Below are 27,545 nucleotides of genomic sequence, written 5' to 3' on the forward strand. Positions count from 1 at the left end.
GCCTAATCATTTTCTTAAATCCCAGAGCTACATTTACCATTCTGCTGGTTGTGATCCAAAACAAGCAATGATCCCCTAGACTATGTTCACACTGAGGTTTTTGTGAGGAGCTTAAAACATTTCTTAAAAAAACGTTCGAGAAATTCTTTCAAAGTTAATCCAATTTCCTGTTAAGTGTTTTGTACTCTTCTTTGAGGCAGGTTTCTTCTGGAATCTGCTCCAAGTTTGACACCTCAAATCAAAAACCTGCGAATGAGAACACTTTATAAAAAAAATCGACAAAAATTCTTCATGAGAATAAAAAGTAATAGGAAAAAACCTCCCTAGTAAAAGGATCGTTTCCTGAAAGCAATTTATCAAAAATTAGTTGTTTTGGAATGCCTCGAAAAACCACAAAGAAGAAAGCTCTGTGTGAACATCGCCTTACGATGTTGCACAGCATCATCATTAAATCATGTGGATCTTTTTATTTGCGATATATAAGATTATAACTGTTTATATCAAAATGTAAATGATGACAAAAAGGGTCTGCGCACGTTTAAAGGGCACCCGCTCCCATTTCTATTTACATCATACAGTCACTTTAAGAAAGTGTGCACTATTCATTAAGGAATAAGATGATGAAAGAAACTTGTTTGTAGCATAACATACTTCAGAATAAAAGCCGTTTCCCCTGAAGGACATAAAAACGTAAAGTCAAGCAGCCACAGAGCCTTCCCCGCACATCGGTATTTATCCCCCCTGCCTGTAATGAGCGGCAGACTACAGAAGATCAGACAGGTGACCGTGTTGCTTCCTAATTGCCCAGCAACGCCTCGCTGAGCTGACGGAAAGCATCCCTGGATTACAGAATTGTACTTTCCGCACCGAATATCTGTTGCAGAGAAGAAAGGTTCTTGTTTTCCGTATGAACCAATCACAATCCATGTATTATTTTTCCAGTGCAGGTTACAGGATAGAAGATGAACTCTCATTGGTTGCAACCAGAACGTTGTTGCTCCGTAACAGTGGTGGCCTCGATCCATAAAAGTTATTCTGTTATTGATATTTTCAATGGCAACCAAATTCCAGATTTCATTTTTTTTTAGAGCAGGTTGCTCTGAGCAACACGGTCACTACCACCGTAACATGAGGAATACCGTCAGTGTTGTGTCAGTTTCATAGGGCCGTGAAACAACGCCGCAACAACTGTTCTGTCGAAAAGGTCTTCTGACCAGAGCTGAAACGTTAAGCTCAGGTCAGGAGAGGAAAAACTCTCTGTACAGTGCAGATTTTTATTTTTCCAGAGCAGAATTCAAAATGAAATCTGAGCTTTTGTTGGTTGCGATCGATCGACAGCAAAGTTTTTTCTTCAGGGTGTTGCCATGGGCTTCGGCTGGTGGCACATTTGAGGTTCCACCCATCCCAAGGGACGGCATGATCGTGAACCAAAATACATCATCAATTGGCTAACGCGGTGGGCAGAGCGTGGTCTCACCCTTAGGCCTCATTCAGACATCAGTTCTTCACGTACGAGAGTTATCCATGTTTTCAAGGAGAGAATTCGTATGTAGAATACTCTATGTAGCTGTTCACATGTCCGATTTTTTTGTAGACTGTGTGGTCCGCGCAAAATCTCAGAGATATGTCCGAGTGTCGGATCAAAATCAGCAATGGAAGTCTATGGGTCCATCAAAAAATTGAACGGCACTCAGACACTATCCAAGTGCTGTCTATTTTTCACAAACTGCTAGATAGAAGTCTAAGAAGATGGACGTTGTGCCCACGTTCCCCCTTGTTGATATGTGATGTGATCTATTATAATGTTTTACATTGTTATGTGATAGAGTTGTGTTCTGCCCAGCAACAGGTAGTGAGTAGGCATGGCTAGAGTTAAGAGTTTGGACTATCCCAGAGAGGGAAGGGCTATGTAAGAAGGTCAGAGAGGGGTTCTTGGTAGTGAGTTGGGTAGGACCTAGCTTGCAGGTAGAGCAGACTTTTGGTCTGAGTATTCAGCAGAGCCGCATTAGTTGGGTGTCCCCAAAGTGAGTGGAGACCGTGGTAATGGATAACGAGATCTGGAATAGAGATGAGGAAAAGCGACAAAGACTGAGTGATGCACTGGAGGCATGTCCTGGGAAAGGACGCCTAGTACGACCCTGAGTTAGCGACTCAGAGAGGTAGTGACCACGGGTCAAGACAGAACAGGGAAAGTGAGATGAACACAGTGCCCTGAATGGGAGTTCTAAGGTGTCAGCAAGCAAAGAAGTTAAGTAACGGGCCATAGTGGCAAACTAGCTCTCCAAAGGGGAAAAGAGGACGTGGGACCACGGGTTGAGGACAGGACTCTCCCATACTAGACTGTAGTGCAGACAGAGGAACTTGAGGCAGAAACAAGCAAGCTTGGAAGAAGTAGAGCCACTGTGTGTGAAGATGCTCCGTAATGTAAAGAAAACATTTGTGAAGTTACGCACCCGCTATCTATTGTACATAGTTCCCACCAAGTTAATGTTAAGTAAAAGGCTGTTTGAGTGGTGGTCTCCCTCATTGAACATCTGGTCCTGGCCAGCCAAAGTCACCGGCATCATGCGGCCTGCAAGGACGTAGAGCCCCCATCTTCTTGTAGCGTGGAGGGGCATGAAAGACGGGTACCACTCGTTCAAGTCTGTAGTCATTCTATGTGACTGCAGACTTGGGAATCCTCACAGTGTACACACTGCGCTCTCTCAATATTCTCTGGTGCCGGGAGCGAGCGGTCATGTGACCGCAAGTATGAGATTTGCATTCTTTTGGCCACATTCCGAATAGACATGTCAGGCCTTGATCAATTCAGCTATATTGACCAAAGCCGCGCACGTCTAGTCTGCACGTGACCGCATGTGTGGAAATCACATACTTGCATTTATGTGTTCACCCATTGTCAGTAGCAGAGAATCCTGACAGCGTGCAGTGTGCCCACAGTGAGGATTCAAGAGTCTGCAGAATTGAACATGAAGCCTGGACAACCCCTTCAAGAGAGTTTCTGCCTGGTTCAGCTGGGTGGCCACCAATATGTGGCTTAATCAGCTTTGTGCCTCCTTTATTTTCAGGATCAGTGAAAATCCCAGACGAGAAGCCTCCAACAATCATAAAGTGATTGATAGCATATCCTACTGAGAACAAAGTATTTGCCATAAGAATGTCTCAAATGTGTGTCCCACCCACCTCTGGGACCCTCTCACTATTCCCTTCCCTCAGCTGGTATGCGCCTACTAGCGAATGCAGAGGTGGCACCGCATACACTGACTCTCTCCATTCATTGCTATGGGAGGTTAAAATACAGCTGAACAAATACCGTCCGCTGTATTCGGAACTCCCATAGCAGTGAATGGGAAGAGACGCCACACCTCAATTCACCGGGGAATGAAAGCCAGAACCTGAACCCCCATACTATAAATATCATGAGACAACCCCTTTAAATCTTACGGGAGCTGAAATGTAGTACCAGACACAGCCAATGGACAAAGATGGCACTGTTTCTTCAAAAAAGTGTGGCTAGCACCATTATTTCATTTCTTCGCTGTAGTCATTGGTTCTAAAACTGGATTCACATTGTGTTTGTGACTCCGTCGGGGGCTTCTGTATGAATTCCAATAAAAAACAGGACTCAGACAGGCCCCTGACTAAGGTTCAATTAGGCAGTCTTTCAGTCTGTGGAAATTAGAGCACACTCGGATGTCATCCGAGTGCAGTCCAATCGGATCAAACTTGCGCATGCTCTGTCCGAGAAAAAAATCAGATATGTGCACGGCCCTATAAACTAACATTGGTCCAAGTGAGATCCTATGTTTTTTGAATCGCACTCATGTGCACAAACCCTAAATTAAATTAATGGCCCTGTTGGCGGCAGATCCGACTGCCATTTTTTAAAGGCTCAGAAAGGAGAACACAAATGTTGTTTGAATCCATCCTAATTCTGACCGAGGGTAGGATCTAAGTGACATTTGTACTCAGTGGCGTAGCTAGAGTCCGATGAAACCCAGTGCAAGATTTGATGGGGTGCCCTGCTGCATTTTGGTCAGATGTATGGGCCCTTGTAGCGTTCTAAATCCGATAAGGACATACAAGCTGCTCCTCCTCCCCCATTATGTAGGAATGTCCCCCATCTTGGGCTCCTTTCTGGTATTCATGTCCCCCATCCTGGGCCCATCCTAGTATATATGTCCCCCATTCTGGTATATATATCCCCCTTTCTGTCCCCATTCTGGTATATACATCCCCCATCCTGGTATATATATCCCCCTTCCCAGCCCCATTCTGGTATATATATCCCCCTTTCCGGCCCCATCCTGGTATATATATCCCCGTTCCTGGTATATATATTCCCCATCCCAGTGTATATGTCCCTTATCCTGGTATGTATGTTCCCCATCCTGATATATAAGACCCCCGTTCTGCCACTATTCTTTAATGCATAGACAATCAAAATGATTCTACTCACCTTCCCTCCGCTCCCCCGCCACGTGGCGTCCTCTTCTGAGGTCGGCAGCTGACTTCAGCGTGCAAGCGCGCGACATCTCTGCCATACCAGTCACGCTAACGTCAGCTACTGGCCTCTGATTGGCTTGTCTCTTCGCCGCCATACACTTAAGGTGAATGTGCACCCGAGGAAGCACATCCAGTTGAAGTTTGCAGAGACGTCAGCGTGTCTCTTACCCACACGACTTCTGCGACCGCAATCGTTACGCGCCTGTTTGTATGTATATAAAGTTAGGGAAATTAGATTGTCAGCTCTGTTCCAGAATAAGTTGGTGATATATGAATAGCAAAAAAAAAAAATGAAAGCAGGTCAGGCGTGACCAATTATTATTTTATTATTGCCACATTTCGGGCGCGGATATCCTTTAATAATGAGAGTTGCCGGAGCTCGCTGTCTGGCGCATGGCTGTGCTTTTGTTTCTGGTCTGTTTGTTTCTATGTGGAGTATCATTATCTCAGACCCTGGGGGTATCTAGGAGGAAGAAGAGGAAGCCCAGTAATGTAAAACATGTGTTCCCCACCATATTTCAGTGAGCAGGGAGCCGCTCAGATCCTGGCAGTGTGTCCATGCACTAGTGAGGCCGAAAGCCTTCAATAGAGATGAGGTAGAGAGCCGTCCAGGAAATTCTTAGGGGCTGGGCAGGGTCTTGGCTGCAAGTTTGTGACTGGAAAATGTGAGACAGAGACAGTGCAGGCATCTGAGAGCTCAGGCCTGGCGGACTGGGCACGGAAAAGGCCGTGGAGCCCCTTCTCTTCCTGCTATGTTCTTGGCGAGGGGCTTGTTTGTGTCCGGATATTAAAAGGTAAGGCGAATATCCAGGGAAAAGGCCTTCTAGAAATCAGAATTGGGGGTGTCCAGGATAAACAAACTGTCTATGGCCTGGATTGGGGTCTCACGGAGTGACAGACAGCGCTGATCTTTAACGCCTCACAATATGGAAGTGACAGGAACCTTCGGGCCATAGTTACACCTCCCAATTACCAAATTTTAATCTTAAACCCACCTAGGAGGATCTGATTAACTTGTCCGAGGTATGAGAATTTCTAGTTGTTTATCGTATATTATTTTATGATGTATTGTTTTTTTGTGTTTCTTAGTTTAGATTTTTTTGGGGTATTGTAATAAGGCCCCGTTTACATTGCATTTTTCAGTTCTGTTTAACGTATCCACTGGAGGCTGACAGCGGTGTCCATCTCCTATGAACTAATATAGGATCCATTAAAATAATTCTTTCATGACTTATATATGAAACCAATGCTTTTATAGCCCATGAGTGATTAAAGCTTATATACATCCTTCATACAGATTTTTAGAAAGGACGAGGAAGGGGTTGTATATAGATCTGCAGTGGAGAGAGGGGAAAGTATCTAAGGTTTTATGGAGAGCAGAGAAAACAGGCCGCAAACAAAGAGGTAAACACATAAAGAAGAAATAAGTGCAGGATAGAAGCTGGATACACGCCTCATATCCAGCCTATATTACACGGAGGGACACTCCTAAAAAAAAAAGTGAAAATTCTGCAACTTGAATCAGGCTGAAAACTGATTATCAAGGGGTTTGAATAATGAATGAAGAAATAAAGATTGGAGACTGAAACTTGTGAAAATCATTTTTTTTTCCCATGCCAAGGGTGTCCATAACCTTTATTTGTAATGTTTTCAGGTCTTTCAGTCTCCGCTTGGCAATAGAGCCCTGTGGATATATTTAGAATTTACAGAAGCAGCTGTGCGCTAATTGTAGGGTAAAAAAATATGATGTGTCCAAGGGCTAACGTGTGTATTTTAAGAGTGAAAGTGTATGTTCATAGAAAATGGATTTTACAGCTGAAGAATCAAAATCCCTTCAGACCAAGCAGACGTAATATGGTTCTGTATGACGTGTATGGCGCCATAATGCGTCACCTATAGTATTTTGGGGGCATTACTTTACCGACATGTGCTTTTGATTTCATGCCACGTTTCATCAAACTCCATTAGGCCACGTTCACACGTTCAGTATTTGGTCAGTATTTCACATCAGTATTTGTAAGCCGAAACCAGGAGTGGGTGATAAATACAGAAGTGGTGACGAGTTTCTATTATACTTTTTCTCAGATTTTTCCACTCCTGATCTATCCTTATCTCTATTGCTGAGCTATGAGCTCTAACATTCTATCACTATCCAGATTCACCACAGAATGGCCGCTGAATTTCCTGCCTCAACTTTTATGCAGTCAATGATAGTTACTCCTAATTGGCTGTGGTATACCATGTGATGCAAAGCATTGTGAGGAAACAAGCCTGGCTACATCCCAGGTCATGTGAGGCCTCATTCAGATGTCTGTTTTTTGCATACTAATCATCTCTGTGTTTTTCACATACTAAAGTAAATGGGGTCATTCACACGAGTGGTCCATGCAAAATCGTGGAGACATGTCCGATTTTGATCTGAGCATTGGATCAAACTAAGAAGTGCCAGTCTGTGTCCATAAAAAAATCGAACATCACTCTGATGGCATCCGAGTGCAGTCCGATTTTCACAGACTATTACGTAGGAAAAGAGTAGACTTTTCCACGTATGAAAATAACTGATGACACTCGGACCAAACTTTGATAAAACGCTGACCAAACTCACAGATGAAATTCGCCCATTTTTTCTCATATGGGAAAAAACTGACATGTGAGTGAGGCCTTACCTGCAGGATGCAATGTTCTGCAAGTGGTAAAATGGCGGTGGCATATTGTTTGAATTTGCCAGGTTTAGTGAGTTCCTAAAACTTCTACAGAAATTTGATTTGCATTGACTTGATTTTTTCATCTCTAATAGATACAGTATATTTGAGATAGGACGCAGATAGGACGGCTGTATAAATTGGGCTGAAATTGGATCACAGTGGACGGACTGGCCGGTGGCTCTCCCGACCTGAGCGTGACAGCTCCATAGAAATACAGGAAGCTGACACGCTCAGGTGGGGAGAGCCGCCGGCCAATCCGGGCACTGCGATCTGATCTCGGTCCAATTTAAACGGCTGGAGAGATAGATGAGTGGATGGATAGATGGATGGGTAAGTGGGTGGATGGATGGGTGGATGGATAGGTGGATGGGTGGATGGGTAAGTGGATGGATGGGTGGATGGGTAGGTGGATGGATAGGTGGATGGATGGATGGGTAGGTGGATAGATAGATGGATGGATAGATGGACGGGTAGGTGGATGGATGGGTGGATGAATAGGTGGATGGATAGATGGATGGTTGGATAGGTGGATAGATAGGTGGATAGATGGATGGATGATTGGATAGGTGGATGAATAGGTGGATGGATAGATGGATGGTTGGATAGGTGGATGGCTAGGTGGATGGATAGATTGATGGATGATAGGTGGATGGATGGTTGGATCGATGGATGGATAGGTGGATGGATAGATTAATGAATGGATAGATGAATGGATGGATGATGAATAGGTGGATGGATGGATAGATTGATGGATGGCTATATGGATGGATGAATGAATAGGTGGATGGACAGGTGGATGGACAGGAGGATGGATAGATGGAGCGATGGATGGTTGGATAGGTGGATGGATGGATGGATAGATGGATGGATGGATGATGAATAGGTGGATGGATGGATAGATTGATGGATGGCTATATGGATGGATGAATGAATAGGTGGATGGATAGATGGATGGGTGGATGGATAGATGGATGGTTGGATAAGTAGATGGATGGATAGATGAATGAATTAATGAATAGTTGGATAGATAGATTGATGGATGGATGGATAGATAGATAATAGATAGATAGATAGATAGGTAGATAGATAGATAGATAGAACATGTGGCAGACATTATTTTACCTGTGGATTAGTGTAGATACGGGAGCTATTCTGGACAGGGCCCAAACTATTCAAGTGGAGGGAGCAAACACGTACACATTGAGCCAGGAGCGCCCACACGCATAATTGCATAATTACAGGGAACTTGTCATCATGTTTTTCATAGGGATGTAGTTGTATGCCTGTGTAGCTGCTTGTCCTCCAATAATAAGGAGATCTGATGTGTGGATCATGAGAAATGTAGTGTCGAAGCCATATGCAAATCAGGCTGGAAGTGCACTTCCAGCCTCATTTGCATATGGTTTCTACACTGAATTTCTGATGATCGGCACATCAGAGCGCTACAAAAAGGATAGGTAAAGTAGTCCTGACAGGTTCCCTATGAAGTCAGCAATTTAAATATCCGTCTTTCATTTCAATTATTATTATTATTATTATTATTATTATTATTATTATTTATTGTTATAGCTCAATTTATTCCATGGCGCTTTACATGTAAGGAGGGGTATACATAATAAAAACAAGTACAATAATCTTGAACAATACAAGTCACAACTGGTACAGGAGGAGAGAGGACCCTGCCCACGAAGGCTCACAATCTACAAAAGATGGGTGAGGATACAGTAGGCGAGGGTAGAGCTGGTCATGCAGCGATTTGGTCAATTGGTGGTTACTGCAGGTTGTAGGCTTGTCGGAAGAGGTGGGTCTTCAGGCTCTTTTTGAAGGTTTCGATGGTAGGCGAGAGTCTGATGTGTTGTTGTAGAGGGTTCCAGAGTAGGGGTGATGCGCGAGAGAAATCTTGTATACGATTGTGGGAAGAGGAGATAAGAGGGGAGTAGAGAAGGAGATCTTGTGAGGATCGGAGGTTGCGTGTAGGAAAGTACCGGGAGACGAGGTCACAGATGTATGGAGGAGACAGGTTGTGGATGGCTTTGTATGTCATGGTTAGGGTTTTTGTACTGGAGTTTCTGGACAATGGGGAGCCAGTGAAGGGATTGACAGAGGGGAGAGGCCGGGGAATAGCGGGGGGACAGGTGGGTTAGTCGGGCAGCAGAGTTTAGAATAGATTGGAGGGGTGCGAGAGTGTTAGAGGGGAGGCCACAGACCAGGAGGTTGCAGTAGTCAAGGCGAGAGATGATGAGGGCATGGACTAGGGTTTTTGCAGATTCTTGGTTTACGAATGTACGGATTCGTGAAATACTTTTGAGTTGAAGTCGGCAGGAAGTGGAAAGGGCTTGGATATGTGGTTTGAAGGAGAGATCAGCATCAAGGATTACCCCGAGGCAGCGAGCTTGTGGGACTGGGGAGAGTGGGCAGCCGTTTACTGTAATGGATAGGTTCGATGGGGGGGTGCGTGAGATGGGGGAAAGATGATGAATTCTGTTTTGTCCATGTTAAGTTTCAGAAATCTAGCGGAGAAGAAGGATGAAATAGTGGACAGATATTGAGGGATTCTGGTTAGTAGGGAGGTGATATCTGGTCCAGAGATGTAGATCTGTGTGTCTTCAGCATAGAGATGATACTGAAAGCCATGAGATTCTATGAGCTGTCCCAGGCCAAAGGTGTAAATGGAGAAGAGCAGGGGCCCTAGGACTGAACCTTGTTGGACTCCGACAGATAGGGGACGAGGTGAGGAGGTGGTGTGTGAGTGGGAGACGCTGAATGTCCGGTCAGTTAGGTATGATGAGATCCAGGATAGGGCCAAGTCTGTGATGTCAAGCGATGAGAGGGTCTGTAATAATAGGGAATGGTCCACTGTGTCAAAGGCAGCTGACAGGTCCAGGAGGAGGAGGACAGAGTAGTGTCGCTTGCTCTTGGCAGTTAAGAGGTCATTGGTGACCTTAGTTAGGGCAGTTTCAGTGGAGTGGTGTGACCGGAAGCCAGATTGTAAGCGGTCAAAGAGGGAGCAAGAAGAGAGATGGGAGGACAGTTCAAGGTAGACGTGTTGTTCCAGTAGTTTGGAGGCATAGGGGAGAAGTGATATAGGGCGATAGCTAGATACAGAGTATGGGTCAAGAGAAGGCTTTTTGAGGATAGGTGTGATGGAGGCATGTTTAAAGCTTGAGGGGAAAACACCAGTTGTTAGTGATAGGTTGAAGAGATGGGTTAGGGTTGGGATGAAGACTGTGGTGAGGTTTGGGATGAAGTGGGATGGGAGCGGGTCAAGTGCACAGGTGGTGAGATGCGATCTTGAGAGTAGAGTGGAGAGTTGATCTTCTGTAATGGTGGAGAAGTTGGTTTTGGAGGTGGAGGGCTGGGAAGTCGGGAGGAAGGGCTCTGGGGGTTGTTGACCAAAACTGTCTCTGATGTTATCAATCTTCTGCTTGAAAAATGAGGCAAAGTCTTCAGCTGAGATAAGTGGGGAGGGAGGAGGTGCTGGGGGACAGAGGAGAGAATTGACGGTGTTGAATAACTGTTTAGGGTTGTGAGACAGGGAGGATATGAGAGATGAGAAGTAGGTTTGTTCAGCTGTGGCGAGTGTGGTCTTGAAAGTAGTGAGGGACTGTTTGAATGCGATGAAGTGTTGGTTGGAGTGGGATCTTTTCCATTTGTGCTCAGCAGCCCTGGAAGCTCGCCTCAGTTCTTTGGTCAGGCTGGTGTGCCAGGGCTGTCTGTTGATTTTGTGAGCTTTGGTATGTGTAAGTGGGGCAGCAGATTCCAAAGCTACAGCTATTGTGGTGTTCTATAGAGCAGCAGCGTCATCTGCATTTTGTAAGGAACTTATATCTGTGAGAGGGAGGAGGGATTCAGAGAATGAATGTAGGTCAAGATGTTTAAGATTTCTGCGAGGGTGTGAAATTTTGTGGGGTGGGGATTGTAGACATGGAGTGGAGAGGGAAGAGAATGTGAGAAGGTTGTGGTCAGAGAGAGGAAGAGGTGAGTTAGAGAGGTTAGATAGGGAGCAGAGGCGGGTGAAGATGAGGTCCAGTGTGTGACCATCTTTGTTGGTGGCTGTAGAAGACTATTGAGTGAGGCCGAAGGAGGAAGTGAGAGATAGAAGTTTAGTGGCAGCTGAGAGGGAAGTGTCAATGGGGATGTTGAAGTCGCCCATGATGATAGTGGGGATGTCCGCGGAAAGGAAATGAAGTAGCCAAGTGGTGAAGTGGTCAAAAAAGGTGGTGGCTGGCCCTGGGGGGCGGTAAATGACAGCTAGTTGGAGGTTGGAGGGGGAGTAGATGCGCACAGAGTGCACCTCAAAGGAAGGGAGGGTAACAGAGGGTGGCAGTGGGATTGGGGTGAAGGAGCAGTTATCTGACAGGAGAAAACCAACTCCTCCGCCATGTTTGCTGCTGGGGCGGGGTGTGTGAGAAAGGTGGAAGCCACCATATGAAAGTGCAGCAGGAGAGGCTGTGTCAGAAGGGGTGAGCCAGGTTTCGGTGATGGCGAGGAAGGAAAGTTTGGTAGTAACAAAAAGATCATGGATGTAGGAAAGCTTGTTTCAGACAGAGCGAGCGTTCCACAGAGCTCCTGTTAGTGGGACTGGGGAATGGCGGAGAACTTTACCTATTAAAATGTGATGTGATTTGTAAATATAATATTCTGACATTTCTTTCCGCCCTCCTTGGGCAGATAAGTAAGTAAGTAGCTGGCTGTGGTCTGTACATAGACTGTGCTTGTATTGTTGTGTCCGGCCTCCTGGGCACACCATCTCACTGCCGGCTGGTCCTCACCCGCTTTACTTATTAATACAATGCAGTCTTTTATTTATACCCGTCAATTCCGTATTGTGTTCTGCATTATTAAGCTGCATAAAACTACAATGTGTTGTCATGACATTAGGAAATGGAAACTGAAGAAATGAGAACTTCATAACCCGCACCATGGACCCGCCATTAAACATTTAGGTGGTATTTCATTGTTTATCAGCGGTGCCATCGTACAGTCGGGATTTTGCCCTCGGAATAATAGATGTTTTCTGATGTGACCTGCAGTCTTACATGACATAGAGCTTCATGTTCTAATGCTCGGGGTCATCGCACTCATTGGTGTTCTCTTGAGCTTCTGTGCACCAGGCCACGCTGATGCCCTTTGCTGGGGACCTGAGTAGCATAGATTTTAACCCCTTAATGATTACCAAGACACCTTCTGCCATGAAAAGGATATTCCCACCTCTAAGATCCTATCCCAATATCTAGTAGGTGAAATAATATTAGCAAATCCCTCCAATTAGAAATGTAGTATAGTTCTTCTGATAAGCTATGTGGCTTACCCCATGTGCAGGGCATTGCAGTAGCTTAGGTATCCATGGTTACGACCACTCATAGAGTGACAGTTGGTTGTTAGTGGTCGTAACCATGGATACCTAAGCTACTGCAATGCCCTGCACATGGGGCAAGCGACATAAAAATATAAACTATAAAGATACAATCAAGTTTAAAAACAGGGAAAAAATAATCCTGCGCGCTTCGAATCTTGAAATGTGAACGGTTTCTGCCTTGATTAAGAACCGTTCACATTTCTAGGTTCGAAACGCGTAGGACTTTTTCCAGGGTGTCCTGATTTTAAACTTTTGTGTATCTTTATCTACTATATAATTGTCTAAGGGTCACTTCCGTCTTTCTGTCTGTCCTTCTGTCTTTCTGTCTGTCACAGATATTCATTGGTCGCGGCCTCTGTCTGTCATGGAAATCCAAGTCTCTGATTGGTCGCGGCATTATATAAATTTGGATTTAGTGCTGTGTTCATTTCACTGGTTTTCTCTTGCACGATGGTTCTCCCTGCCATCCAGTTGTATAGGAAACTGTACATATGTTTTATATACAATCCCTGCATGTTTTGCAGCTGTCGAGCAGTCACGACTCACGAGACATGTAGCCGCGGGGACGAGAACATATTTTTCGAGCACGCCGAACACACTCGATTAGCACACGAGCATGCTCAGATAACACCTTATTCGAGCACGCTCGCTCATCACGTAGCCAACAGCTACAGTATCTGTTCCGGTTTCCCATACACTTGTGTTTCAATGGGCAGGGAGGAGAAAACATCTGCCGAAACCTTTGTAAGCGGTTTATATCTCATGCAAATAAAAGGATTAGGGATGTAAATTGTAACTGACTTATCATTATCCCCTGCCGACATCTGTCAGGGGTGAGTTGGACGACCTCCATACAGATGTTTATCTGGTTCCCCCAAAATCATCAGGTCTGGATAACTTTTATCTACTGCATGGGCTTTATAGGGGCTTTATAAGCATGACACAATCTGAGGATTGCCTGTACAGTCAGCCCTGGAGGGCCTAAACAATCCCCCATGGTTGTCCCTCCGCATGTAGCCTGGTAGGGCACAGATGTATGCTCATGTGATGGAAGGTCAAAGTAAGATTTAAAATGGGCCTCCAGGTAATCTTTCAGCAGGTTTTTGCTTTGTAATCTTAGAGCAGCATAATGTAGGGGCAGAGACCCTGATTCCAGCGATGTATCACTTACCAGGTTTCGTGGTGTAATTTTGATAGAATCACTCTTTTCTCTGCTGTAGATGTAGCAGTGCTCAGAATGCTGGGCTGTGTAAAACCCCGCCTACACCACTGATTGGCAGCTTCCTTTGTACACTGTTAGCAAACTGCAAATCAGATTAGCTGGACTGCCTGACACGCAACACTTAGTCTTGCAGTGATAATCTCCTGTTGATAAAACACTGATTGTATTTAAACTACGGCCTACATTGAGGCACAACATGGGGAACAATGAAAATGGGCCTTACCCCAACTGTTCCCACAAAGTTTGAGGCTACAAATGTCCAAAGTGTCTTGTGCTGAAACAATAAGATTTTCTTTCACTCTAAATTAGAGGCCGAGACCGATGACTATGCATTTGCTAGGCCATGGAGTTCCAGGCGGGGGGCGCAGTGTTTGTGCTGATGTTATACCAGAGAAGGTCTGGACTCTGCGGTTATGGAGTCAGCAGAGCGTTTTTTTACTTTTCGGACCTCTGCTCCTCAGCACTCGGTGACCCACATCTATAGCGTTACGGGGTCTCCACTTTGTGGCTGAGCTGCTGCGGTTCCTTCCACTTCTCAGTAATATCACTGACAGGTGATGGGGAGATTTAGGAGAAAGAAATGTCATGAATGGACTTGTTACCCCGGTGGCTCCTATTACAGGACCGTGCTGGTATCAGTGAGCTCTGGACCACCAGTCATTCTGCCCTATGTTAGTAAATGCAGATGGCATGTCAGGGGTCTGGATAATATACTTCTGGGGGGGTGCTAAGGGCCGGATCTTATACACTGGAGGGTAAGGGGCTGGATGTTATATATTGGAGCAGGGGCTGGAGGTTATACACCAGGGGATGAGGGGACATATGTTATATACTGGGGGGAGAGGGGCCGGATGTTATACACCGGGTGGGGTCGAGGGGACAGATGTTATATACTGGAAGGTGAGAGGTGCTGGATGTTATACATCGGGGCGAGGGGATGTTATACGCAGGGGGGCGAGGGGCCGGATGTTATACACCGGGGGCCGGATGTTAAACAAGCGGGACGAAGAGCCAGATTTTATACATTGGGGGTGAGGTGCCAGATGTTATACACTAGGGGGATCAAGGGTGGCTTGATGTTATACACTGGAGGCGAGGGGCCGAATGTTATACACTGAGGGCAAGGGGCCGGATGTTCGGATGTTATACACTGGGGGCGAGGGGCTAGATGTTATACATCGGGGGCTAAGGGTCAGATATTAAACAAGGGGGCGAAGGGCTGGATGTTATGCACTGGGGGCAAAGGGCTGGATGTTAAACAAGGGGGGTGAAGTGTCAGATGTTATACACTGGGAGTGAGGGGCTGGATGTTATACACTGGGGGCGAGGGGCTAGATGTTACACACCGGGGGGCTAAGGGTCAGATGTTAAACAAGGGGGGCGAAGGCCCGGATGTTATGCACTGGGGGCGAAGGGCTGGATGTTAAACACTGAGGGCAATCAAGGATGGCCAAATGCTATACACTGAGGGCAAGGGGCCGGATGTTATTCACTGGGGGTGAGGTGCTGGATGTTATACACTGAGGGGGATCAAGGATGGCCGAATGTTATACAATGAGGGTGAGGGGTCTAATGTTATACTCTGAGGGAGACCAAGGATGGCCGAATGCTATATAATGAGGGTGAGGAGCTGGATGTTATACACCTGGGGTGAAGGGACAGATGTTACACACTGGAGGGGATCGGCCTGATGATATACACTGGTGGCAATGGATTTGAAAAAAACCCTGAATTAATTGATTAAAATGTGTGTCCCATTACATTTGTCAATATAGTGTTCAGGATTAGAAAAGCATGTCTGCTTTCTTAAAAAAAAAAATAGCACCACACGTATCTACACATTGTGTGTGGTATTGCAGCTATGCTATATTTTTCTAATCTTGCAGAATTGTGGTACACCGAAGCGCAGGGTGGAAGCCTCCAGTACGCCGGGCATGGGTCGGATCTTCTGGTCCCTCTTACACGGTCGCTGGGTGGCCTTGCCCAATGGTTAGCGCTTCGGTGGCACAGTGATAAGGAGGCACAGGGCCGTTGGTGTGCGGGGGTTAAACACCGCTGTTTTACTGTCCCTTCTAAGTGTGGTGGTGATAGTGCAGCGCCCCAGAGTCTTGGTCGTTGCAGTACTGTGGCTCCGCCACTAAGGGGGGCTATGGTACGTTCGATGGCACTGTAGGAATTCATCTGACCAGGTATCACATACACCAATACATTTCACAGTTGGGCCTCCAGGGGGAGCTAAGGGTTCTATTCATTAGGCCACTCCTCACAGTCTGGTAAAACTGGGGGTCAGGCAGGAAGTTAGAGAGAAAGCTGACTGGGTTGGAACCAGGCAACACCTTTTGGCAGAGGGTGTTGTGGGGAAAGATTCGGTAGGGTCCCTGTCAGGGGTGGGATCCTGACAGAGGCCTGGCAACTAGGAAGAACGTTACAGGACCGTGCCTGCTCAGTATAGCGGCGGTGCCCCAAGAAAGGATAAGAAGCGAGATTTATTGTGCTGAGTGAGAAACGAGATCAAAGCAAGAGGAGAATACCAGTAGGAGTCGTGCTGTAAGATCAAGGCAACATTCTACTGAGGCGCACAACCGGCAGCCGGAACGCCGAGGAAGTACAGAGCCTCAAGCCATACTTCAAACCAACGGCAGGACAGTCAGTCACAGGCGGGCTGTCTCACCTAAATCACCTACGAAGACATAGGGGGCAACCTGTGGAGAGGGGCGACTCTAGGGTCCCGGAAGAGCTCCGAGCCTACCCGTCATACGGGTGCGTCCCAACCGTAACATCAGGGAGGGACGGTGGATTAGCAGAACATCATCTAATCGAGTTGTGAGGGAACACGAGAAACAGACACAACAGTTGTGGGGACTATCCCGTAAGCACAGCAGGGGAGGACCACAACACATAGCGCTAGCAGGAAGGCACAGATTTCCACCTGCAAAGGGAACTCTGGAGGTGCCATCGGACCGGCCGGACTTGCGCAGCCCTGTTAGCCGTATTCCGGACTGAGGACCCTGAAGCCTACAGTAAAGAGGTAAAGAGACTGCACCCCTGTGTCCTTGTGATTGATTGCGTCCTGCACTACACACCGAACTGTCATTTCATTATTGGGCGCCCCTCAGCAGGGTCACAGATTGGGCTTAGCCACCGTGACAACCCCAGAGCAGAGACTCAGAGGCCCGGTACCGGGTACCCCTCGGCCCTGCGGCGGTGGGGGCGCTGCAAAACTTGGCGTCACGAACAGGATCTACTTAAGCCTGAAGAATCAGGTCATGTGTGCCTTGGAACTGTGATTTACTGTGCTTGGACTGTGACTTATTGCAAAGACTGTGTATTGCCACTTGCCGCCAGAAGTTCGCGCCAAAACCGCCGCCATTACAGCGCTAAGGAGAGCGCAGGAGAAGAAGAAGGGCGTGGAGTGGGCGTAGACGAGCTGGAGAGTGCGAAAGACAATGGCCGCCCAGTCTAAATATTTCTGCCCCTTGAGGACGTGTCCGTCAGCAGCCGAGATCCGCCTACTGATCCTCAATGGGGGCGGAGACAACGAAAGCGAAACCGCCCACGAAGGAGAGAGCGGGAAAAGGAAGAAGAAGTGAGCCACATGGAGGACGCCATGGCCAGCCGCCCGGAGCCGGAGCGTGGGGTCGGAGCCGAGGACTCCCCCAGCTACCCGGAGAGGCACCGCAGCCAGACCTCCACAGTTGACGCTGACCTCCTGCAGACCGGAGCGGACGGGCTGATCCACCAACCCCTACAGACGCGGCTGAGCACTGAGGCCGGGTGGAAGAAGACCATCATCGGGAGCCTCACCAGACGCCTGTCGGCAGCCTCGCTTGGTTCGGAGCAGGAAAGAAAGTCCAGCGCTCCGAAGCTGGAAAGCAAGGCCCTGCCGGAAAGCGGGATGCTGCAAGCAGAGATGACAACGTCGCAGCACCAGGCCCCGCAACCAGCGTTCCAGACCCCAGCGGAGACGGAGCAGGCCGGCACCGGAGGGACCACGTCTGAAGCAGGTATGAAGGACGACCCTGCCCCGACGACCGACACCACTCCAGTGACTGCTAGTGCCACAGCTGCTGACTCCGTTCCAGTGACTGATCTTGCAGCAGCCCCTACTTCTGCTGCAGCAAATGCCCATACTCAAGCTGCGCATGATTTAACCGTACATGAAAGACGGATTAACGGCGTTTGTCCAGCACTGGGTGTAACCCTGGACCTCATTTTTCCCAGGCCAAGAAGGGTTAAGTGCCAGGTGCAGCCCTGGAAGCCGTCCAACTAAACCTCGGAAACCTGAAACTGTAAATAGTTAACTGTTTGTTTCCTTTGTTGACCCGGGATCCCTATTGCCTTTTTGTTTGTTTTCTACGTTTTGCACAAGTTATCCAGAACTGCTGAATCATGAACAATGCATGATACAAACTCCTTGTATATAGTTTGCACCTTCTTAAAGGTGCTCTTTACTGGTTTTACATAAAAGAAGGACTCTTTGCGAAGATATGGTTCTTGGAACCCGCACCGGAGTCCTTGCTGCGTACGGACTTGCAGCTTGAGAAGTTGCACTACCTCATAGAGACTTGGCCCCCTCTTAAAGGGGATGTTCACATGTTGCACTTGGAAATGGTATTGCCTTAAGACAGTTAGATGGCAATAATGTCTTAAAAGAAAAAGTTAAATGTAGTCAGCTAGACAATTATAAGAAATGTTGATAATGTGCTCTGAAATAAAGTAATTATTGGAAAGGTGCAGTAGACCCGTAGGGGTAGACATAAAGTCCTGCATAGGTGAAAGCTAGAAGAAAGATGCAGCAGACCCGTAGGGGTAGACATAGCGTCCTGCATACATGTCAGTAAGAAAGTAATGAAGGAAGTTTAATGCTTTATTCAATAGAAAATGTTTAATAATGTGCTAGAAAATGAGGACAGGAAGTGAACCCGTAGGGGTTAGTGGTGAGTCCTCCTAGGAGCCATATAGAGATGGCTCAGTGATCCTGAACTGAAAGATAAGTGATATGTTCTATACTGTATATAGTTGTGGAGGGGCAGTAGGCCCGGGCAGAATGGGGCGGTCCTGTAACAGAAAGGAGAGGCAGTAGGCCTGGAGCGGTTAGGACAGGCGGTCCTGCAGACGTAAAGTAGGAGAATGTAGCACAGTTGCTTAAGCCTTATAATGTGATATAAGAAGGCCTTGAGTGGATTCAGAGTGTACATCCTTAAAGGCAATGTTAACTTATTGTTCAAAAATGTTGCACTTAGTAGAATACCCGGTTGGGTAAGAAAAGTTATTTATAGTAAGTTATTTAAAAATAAGTAACCATGTTTGTAACGTTCAAGTGTCCTCACCTCCCATAAAGGGAAGCTCTGTTCAAATATGCTTACTGTTATTACACTCACAAAAATTGTATGTCTTTTTGCTGACATGTATTGTTGTTTTATTCCCAGTCCCGGAGTACTGGATTTAACCGGGGGGGAGTGCAGCGCCCCAGAGTCCTGGTCGTTGCAGTACTGTGGCTCCGCCACTAAGGGGGGCTATGGTACATCCGATGGCACTGAAGGAATTCATCTGACCAGGTATCACATACACCAATACATTTCACAGTCGGGCCTCCAGGGGGAGCTAAGGGTACTATTCATTAGGCCACTCCTCACAGTCTGGTAAAACTGGGGGTCAGGCAGGAAGTTAGAGAGAAAGCTGACTGGGTTGGAACCAGGCAACACCTTGTGGCAGAGGGTGTTGTGGGGAAAGATTCGGTAGGGTCCCTGTCAGGGGTGGGATCCTGACAGAGGCCTGGCAACTAGGAAGAACGTTATGGGACCGTGCCTGCTCAGTATAGCGGCGGTGCCCCAAGAAAGGATAAGAAGCGAGATTTATTGTGCTGAGTGAGAAACGAGATCAAAGCAAGAGGAGAATACCAGTAGGAGTCGTGCTGTAAGATCAAGGCAACATTTTACTGAGGCGCACAACCGGGGGCCGGAACGCCGAGGAAGTACAGAGCTCCAAGCCATACTTCAAACCAACGGCAGGACAGTCAGTCACAGGCGGGCTGTCTCACCTAAATCACCTACGAAGACATAGGGGGCAACCTGTGGAGAGGGGCGACTCTAGGGTCCCGGAAGAGCTCCGAGCCTACCCGTCATACGGGTGCGTCCCAACCGTAACATCAGGGAGGGACGGTGGATTAGCAGAACATCATCTAATCGAGTTGTGAGGGAACACGAGAAACAGACACAACAGTTGTGGGGACTATCCCGTAAGCACAGCAGGGGAGGACCACAACACATAGCGCTAGCAGGAAGGCACAGATTTCCACCTGCAGAGGGAACTCTGGAGGTGCCATCGGACCGGCCGGACTTGCGCAGCCCTGTTAGCCGTATTCCGGACTGAGGACCCTGAAGCCTACAGTAAAGAGGTAAAGAGACTGCACCCGTGTCCTTGTGATTGATTGCGTCCTGCACTACACACCGAACTGTCATTTCTTTATTGGGCGCCCCTCAGCAGGGTCACGGATCGGGCCTAGCCACCGTGACAACCCCAGAGCAGAGACTCAGAGGCCCGGTACCGGGTACCCCTCGGCCCTGCGGCGGTGGGGGCGCTGCAATGGCGTTCCCCATGATGTAGGTGCAGAGGGAGGACAGGAGAGTCAGGGTGTAGTCAGAAGTCAGGTAACTTTCACTTAAGCACACCCAGAGATGGTACAACAAACACGTGCAGATGACTAAAGTGCCAACATATCACAGACAGCTGAAGTCCAGGTACATATGAGGAACGCATGAGAGCAAGCCCCTCCAGTGTCTAGATCTAATGTCCAATACTGATACGATGGAAATATCTTCCACCCTTTCAGGGCTGCAATCTCTAGATGGCCTCCATATCCCAGCCTCACTAACCTTCATTATGTGTGAGTCGTGTTAGCAGACTTTTCCCCATCGTTATTATGAGTAACTTATTTCTGGCTGAGTGATCTTCCTGCATTCTAGGCGTCTAGGCTTGTAGATCTGGGGGCACGAGAGAATCAGGGCATCACTTCACCCTAGTAGTAGACAGTTCAAGAGTTCTCTCACACTTTCTTCCGACTAGTTCATCCATAACCATCCGGTAGAACAAGGGAATAAATTCCCTCATATGTTTTCTGAGCTGACTTGGTGCTGTGGACCTCACGGAGATGTCTTCTAAAGACTCCGACTTCAACTCCATCTCTCGACTCAACAAGGCCTCAGATATGAGGCATACTGGTGTGACTGTTTTAAGTATTTTAGAACCTGTATGCCCATATTAAGTATTCTAGAACCTATATGCCCATATTAAGTATTCTAGAACCTGTATGCCCATATTAATAAGTGAGGTACATCCAAGCCAAGGGGGTGACCGATTCCTTAAATGCTCCTGTGGAAGCCCAGACTTTATCCTTCAAAAGAAGAACCAGGTAATCAAGCGTCTTCTTTAAGAGACTTAGAAAGACAGAAGCTCAGAGAAAACATCCTAGAATAACCAAATATACCCCAGACTAGTCATATGTGAGTCTGTGATAAGTATAGTAATTATATAGTAGCGGGGAACACATTCTCTATTAATTACAGGAGACAGAAGAGGATAATAAGAGAAATTTCAAAGGTTGACGGGTTCCAAAATAAATGCACGTTGTCCATCCAGCGGATCGTTTCCATGGTCACACAAGAACAGTTTGAAAATACCTATATTAAAGCTGACCTGCGTCTCACATGTGGGTTGTCCTGACTGAAATGTGGCAGAAAATGTCATCAGAAACTTCAAGCTGCCCTTGACGTCAACACAGTTTAGCCAAGGCTTCCACGCATATATTTGTGCACTTTACTCAGATGTTTTGTGATAGGATTGGAACTGATCTCGCGACTTATAAATACAGTAGGATACTCTTATGGCGTGTTTGGACTTGCACAATTATGGGGGCATTGTGCCTGGTAATGTTATAAGTGTGTTGAGGTGGGCTTACGAACTCAGCCAACTCGCTTCATATATGAATCAGTGCAAATGTAAAGGGTGACTCCACTGCCCACACTCACCGCAATAGGCTGTCAGTGAGCTAAGCGCACCCCTCAGCCAGTTCACACATCCACACCACACTTTTTCCTTCCAACTCTCACTGTTTTGATAGGCCAGCAGGACGCAGGGCTATATTGGAGGGTACTGCCTTTTATCCATGACCTCTTCATCACCAACAAACTCTCCTTCCTTGGCATCACTGAAACCTGGCTCACCCCCTCTGTCTCAGCCTCTCCAGCTGCACTTTCGTATGGCGGTTTCCACCTCTCTCACACCCCTCGCCCCAGCAACAAACGTGGTGGAGGGGTTGGCTTGCTCCTGTCCGACATCTGCTCCTTTACTCCAATTCCACTACCACCCTCTGCTACTCTTCCCTCATTTAAGGTGCACTCCGTCCGCATCTATTCCCCCTCCAACCTCCAGCTGGCTGTCATCTACCGACCCCAGAACTAGCCATCTCCACCTTTCTCGACCACCTCACCACCTGGCTACTTAATTTCCTTTCTGCTGACATCCCCATTATCATCATGGGTGACTTCAATATCACCATTGACACTTCCACCTCAGCTGCCTCTAAACTTTTATCACTGACTGCCTCCTTTGGCCTCACTCAATGGTCCTCTAAGGCCACTCACAAAGATGGCCACACGATGGACCTCATCTCCACCAGCCTCTGCTCCCTTTCTAATCTCACTAACACACCCCTCCCCCTGTGTGACCACAACCTACTGACATTCTCTTCCCTCACCTCTCCTAGTGTGCAACCCCCACTCCACAAACTCACTCACCCTCGCAGAAATCTCAAACACCTCAATTTACAATCACTCTCTGAGTCCCTTCTCCCTCTTACAGACATAGCCGCCCTTCATGACACAGATGCTGCAGCCACTTTTTATAACACCACAATAACAGCAACGCTCGATTCGGCCGCCCTGCTCATGCATAGCAAAACTCGTACACTCATCAGGCAGCCCTGGCTGACCAGCCTGACCAAAGAACTGAGACAGGCTTCCAGGATTGCTGAGCGGAGATGGAAGCGATCCTGCTCTGCCGACCCACTTCATCGCATACAAGCAGTCCCTCGCCAGCTTCAATTCCACGCTAACTGCTGCAAAACAAACTTCTCATCTCTCATATCCTCCCTGTCTCACAGCTCTAAACAGCTTTTCAACACTTTCAATTCTCTACTTCGTCCCCCCGCACCCCCTCCCTCCCCTCTCATTTCTGCTGAAGACTTTGCCTCTTTCTTTAAACAGACAATCGATACGATCAGAGAAAGCTTTGGCCCACAGCGCCCGACGCCCCTCTTAGCTGCTCAACCCTGTTCCTCCAAAACCAGCTTCTCCACCATGGCAGAAAATAAGCTCTCCACCCTCCTGTCAAGATCACACCTCACCACTTGCACGCTTTACTTCTCCCGTCCCTCATCCCTAACCTTGCCACGGCCTTCATCCCAACCCTAACACACCTCTTCAACCTCTCACAACAGGTGTCTTCCCCTCATCCTTCAAACATGCCAAGATCACACCCATACTCAAAAATTCCTCCCTCGACCCTTCCTCTGTGTCTAGCTATCGCCTGATATCTCTTTTCCCTTATGCCTCAAAATTACTAGAACAACAACACGTCCATCTTGAACTGTCCTCCTACCTCTCCTCCTGCTCCCTCTGTGACCGGTTACAATCTGGCTTCCGACCCCATCACTCAACTGAAACTGCTCTAAAGTCACGAATGACCTACTAACTGCCAAGAGCAAGCGACACTACTCTGTCCTCTTTCTCCGGGACCTGTCTTCTGCCTTTGACACTGTGGACCACTCCCTTCTGCTACAGATCCTCTCATCTCTTGGCATCACAGACTTGGCCCTATCCTGGATCTCGTCACTTTCCCCAGACCCACACGCCCGGTGCCTCGGGTGATTCTCGACTCTGCCCTCTCTTTCAAGCCACATGTAAGGATTCGGAGAAGAATCCGAAAGTGGACCCTCAGGGTCGTGACTCTAGAGCCCCCGAGGGCGAGTGGACCAGATGTAACCACCCCCTATACAGAGAGCGTTAGGAGCAGGTCCAAGGGGGAATGGAGACACAACAGCTAGAGCCAAAGGGGCGACCCAAAACAAAAGAGGGAGACAGAGGACTAGCAATAGGGAACTGGAACAGACTTGGGATGTATATATGGGGTCACTGGAGAGGAACAAGGAAACCACGAGGCTGCAAAAAACAAAAAGAAAGAACTAAAGAAAAGGGATACCAACAGGAAAGGAAAACAGACACGGGACTAGAGAAAGGGCAGGTAAAGCGGAGACACACAATGGACTGGAGCACTGGACAGTCACGGCGGAGACACAGAGCGGGCAAGGCTGGAACTAAGGACAAACACAGCGGAGACACAGAGCGGGCAAAGTTGGAACTAAGGACAAACACAGCGAAGACACAGAGCGGGCAAAGCACAACCAGCAAGGAGAATGGTACAGAGACCGGGGGAGCCTAGGGCATAGGTACGCTGAACAAAGCTCAGAGAAACCTACAAAGCAAAGGCGTCTTACCTGGGAAGACGCCGAGAAGAAATACCCGATGGGCGCCTCCATGTTGGGGCGGAGCCATCAGGTCGCGACCTCCCAGGAGGCTCTGCGGCAAAGGAGACGGAACTGCGCATGCGCGATGAACCCAGACGCCGCGTCCCAGCGAAGAGAGAAGCAGAGCGGCGAGGGACAGAGTTGCGAGCGCGCCGAGGGATAGGAGAAGACAGGTGAGTATGTGCGGTCGTAACACCACATATCCAAGCCCTTGCCTCCTCCTGCTGTCTCAAACTCAAAAATATCTCCTGGCTCCGCGCATTCTTTGACCGCGACACCATAAAAACACTAGTGCATGCCCGTATCATCTCCTGCTTTGACTACTGCAACCTCCAGCTCTCTGGCCTCCCCTCTAGCACTCTGGCACCACTCCAGTCCATCCTACACTCGGCTGCCTGACTAATCTACCTGTCTCCCCACTATTCCCCAGCCTCTCCCCTATGCCAAGGCCTTCACTGGCTTCCTATCACCCTGAGACTCCAGTTCAAAACCCTTACAATGACATACAAAGCCATCCACAACCTGTCCCCTCCATACATCTGTGATATGGTCTCCCGGTACTTACCTACACGCAACCTCCGATGCTCTCAAGATCTCCTTCTCTACTCCCCTCTCATCTCTTCTTCCCACAACCACATCCAAGTCTTCTCCCGTGCTTCCCCCATACTCTGGAACTCTCTACCACAACACATCAGGCTCTCGCCTACCATAGAAACCTTCAAAAAGAACCTGAAGACTCACCTCTTCTGACAAGCCTACAGCCTGCAGTGATCCTCAACCTACTGAATCGCCGTACAACCAGCTCTACCCTCTCCTAGTGTATCCTCACCCATCCCCTGCAGAGTGTGAGCCCTCGCGGGCAGGGTCCTCCCTCCTTATGTACCTGTGTGCCTTTTTTTTTTTGCTCATGTTTAGTTGTAATTGTCTATATTTGCCCCTTTTCACATGTAAAGCGCCATGGAATAAATGGCGCTATAAAAATGTACAATAAAAATAATAATAATAAATAATACTGTTTACAGGGCTATGTGGGGGGCATTATACTGTTTACAGGGCTATTTGGGGGCCATTATAATGATTACAGGGCTATGTGGGGGCCATTATACTATTTGCAGGGCTATGTGGGGGCCATTATACTATTTGCAGGGCTATGTGGGGGTAATTATACTGTTGGCAGGGCTATATGGGGACCATTAGGGTATGTGTCCACATTCAGGATTGCATCAGGATTAGGTCAGGATTTTACTCAGGTAAAATCCTGACCAAATCTGCACCTGAGGTCACTGGCAGGTCACCTGCGTTGTCCTTGCGTTGTTTCAGCATTGTAAGGACATGCTGCATTCTGAAAAGACGCGCCGCATGTCCGTTTCTGCGGGTCTGCCACATGCGTCTTTTAATGCATAGTGCAGACAGGATTTCATGAAATCCCCTCCACTATGCTGTAACATCTGGACGCTGCGTGTTTGACGCTGCGGCTCTACGCAGCGTCAAACACGCAGCGTTTCCTGAACGTGGAAACATACAATGATACTGTTTACAAGGCTATGTAGGGGCCATTATAATGTTATCAGGACTATGTGGTGGGCATTTTACTGTTGGCAGGGCTATGTGAGGGTCACTGTACTGTTTGCAGGGCTATGTGGGCCATTATAATGTTGGCAGAGCTATGGGGGGCCATTATACTATTTGCAGGGCTATGTGGGGGTCATTATACTGTTGGCAGGGCTATATGGGCACCATTATACTGTTTACAAGGCTATGTAGGTGCCATTATAAAGTTGGCAGGACTATGTGGTGGCCATTATACTGTTAGCAGGGCTATGTGGGGGCCACTGTACTGTTTGCAGGGCTTTGTGGGCCATTATAATGTTGGCAGGGCTATGTGAGGCCATTACATTGTTGGTATTGCTATGTGGGGGCCATTATACTGTTGGCAGGGCTATGTGGGGGCCATTATATTGTTGGCAGGACTATGTGGTGGGCATTATACTGTTAGCAGGGCTATGTGGGGGGACACTGTACTGTTTGCAGGGCTTTGTGGGCCATTATAATGTGGCAGGGCTATGTGAGGCCATTACATTGTTGGTATGGCTATGTGGTGGCCATTATACTGTTGGCAGGGCTATGATGGGGCCAGTATACTGTTTGCAGGGCTATGTGGGGGCCATTTTATTGTGGGGGACATTATACTGTATGCAAACACAGGCTAAAAGAGCCATGCTATACTTTCCGTCTTCAGGGTTAGAGCAAACTTATTACATTTTAAGCTTAATTTACGAAAAATAAGGTACAAGTAATTAGAAGGGTTACAAAAGGTGAAATAATAAAAAGACGCATAAAAGCAAAAAACACAAGCAGGTTACACTTTCCCTCTTCAGGGCTGTTGGTAAGATTAGAGGAAACTTATAAAATTTTAGGTGTGATATACGAAACATACAGTGCTTAGAATCCATAAAAGCAAAAAAATAAAATAAGAAGGGATAAAATACAGAAATGTCTTACATTCGCCTATCGCAATAGGCTGTCAATGACAATGTAATTGCAATGTAATGGGTGGGGGGGGGGGTACAGGTTTTGAGATGGTGAAATATGGAGCCTGAAAGCCAAAAGTTCACAACATTGTTACCCTTTTGCTCGTCAGTGTATTTATGGGAATTGAAGCTTTACATAGGACTGCCATCAAACCTTCTATATGATAGGGACCTTGAAGATGCCTAAACATTAGACCCTGTTACAGTAAGGAAGAGGTTAATGTCTTTATCGGCTGCCAAATCTCATAGGGTGTGTTAATTTTCACTATAGCACACTTAAATAAAGACTATATTCCTCCACTTAGAATAAGGCAATGTGCCCACGTTCTGTATTTTTAGTGTTTTTGCGGCGGTTTTCCGCTGTGGAAACGCTAAAACAACGCTTACATTAAGCATCCCATTATTTTAATGCATTCCGCAATTGTTGTGTCCATGCTGCTTTTTTTTCCACAGTGGAAAAGCATTGCGGAAAAAAACAGCATGTTCATTAATTTTGCGGAAAATCCGCGGTTTTCCCGCAATAGAATTGCCTATGGACAATTGTAAAAAAAACTCAAAAAATCCGCAAAAAAAACCAGCACAAAAAGTATACTCAAAAAATGCGCTAAAAAACGCAAGCGGATTTCCTGCGATGGGAGTC

The 27,545-nt window shown here is 47.3% G+C and overlaps 1 protein-coding gene across 5 annotated transcripts in view; it reads left to right on the top strand.

The window, feature by feature from the left end:
• The window catches only part of SGCD (sarcoglycan delta), a 589,398-nt gene that overhangs the window by 362,764 nt on the left and 199,089 nt on the right, over nucleotides 1-27,545 (top strand). Inside the window, exon 1 of one of the 5 annotated variants that reach the window (XM_077266423.1) lies at nucleotides 5,148-5,300. The exons of the other annotated variants lie outside the window; for them this stretch is intronic. The gene's annotated coding sequence lies outside the window, so the exon portion shown is untranslated. Of the gene's footprint in view, nucleotides 1-5,147; nucleotides 5,301-27,545 lie in introns of those variants that run through there. 5 annotated transcript variants of the gene reach the window in all.

The sequence above is a fragment of the Ranitomeya variabilis genome, chromosome 5 (genome assembly GCF_051348905.1).
Source record: "Ranitomeya variabilis isolate aRanVar5 chromosome 5, aRanVar5.hap1, whole genome shotgun sequence".
NCBI classification, from domain to species: Eukaryota; Metazoa; Chordata; class Amphibia; order Anura; family Dendrobatidae; genus Ranitomeya; species Ranitomeya variabilis.